This window comes from Sinocyclocheilus anshuiensis, unplaced genomic scaffold (assembly GCF_001515605.1).
Source record: "Sinocyclocheilus anshuiensis isolate Anshui unplaced genomic scaffold, SAMN03320099.WGS_v1.1 scaffold1036, whole genome shotgun sequence".
Taxonomy (NCBI): domain Eukaryota; kingdom Metazoa; phylum Chordata; class Actinopteri; order Cypriniformes; family Cyprinidae; genus Sinocyclocheilus; species Sinocyclocheilus anshuiensis.
This window is the reverse complement of record NW_015550226.1, coordinates 2,094,843-2,095,459: the sequence shown is the minus strand read 5'-3', so window position 1 is coordinate 2,095,459 and position 617 is coordinate 2,094,843.

Genomic DNA, 617 nt, shown 5'->3' with positions numbered 1-617 from the left:
TATATTCCTGCCGGGCTGCCAGTCTCTCGGTAAACTGCTGCTGGTGGGCCGAGAGCTCCGTTGACCTCTTCCATGTGTCCGGGCGAAGAGAGCGGTTTCTCGAAGAAGCACAGAGATCGTTATAGCAACCTGGCGGTACCAGTCTGTGTCTCAATTCACCTGTAATGCCTGCATTCTCAACCATATGTCGCGGGGTGAATGAGAACACAGACTCGGTACTGATCGAAAGAGCCCCGGAGGGTGATTTATTTGCCCACACACTGATCACACATGCCCTGATGAATGGTGCTCGGTGCCCGTCTCAGCGTGGTGCTCGTGGGGTGAAGTGCCTGGTGAACATGAACAAAGAACCTTACTAATACAAATCCTTAGAACAGTATTGTATATATCATATCAAAACAAGCATAAGCACACTTATGAACATTTGTTAATGAAATTATTTTTTAACATGAAATTAGTTTCTTATTCCATTCCATAAAATGCAGTGAAGTATTTGTTTTCTCATTTACAGTGTACCAAATGTAGGCCACTTTTTAAACGTTTGTCCATACAATTTTGTTTAAACCAAAATGTTACTTATTAAAGGGGTCATATGATGCGATTTCAAGTTTTCCTTT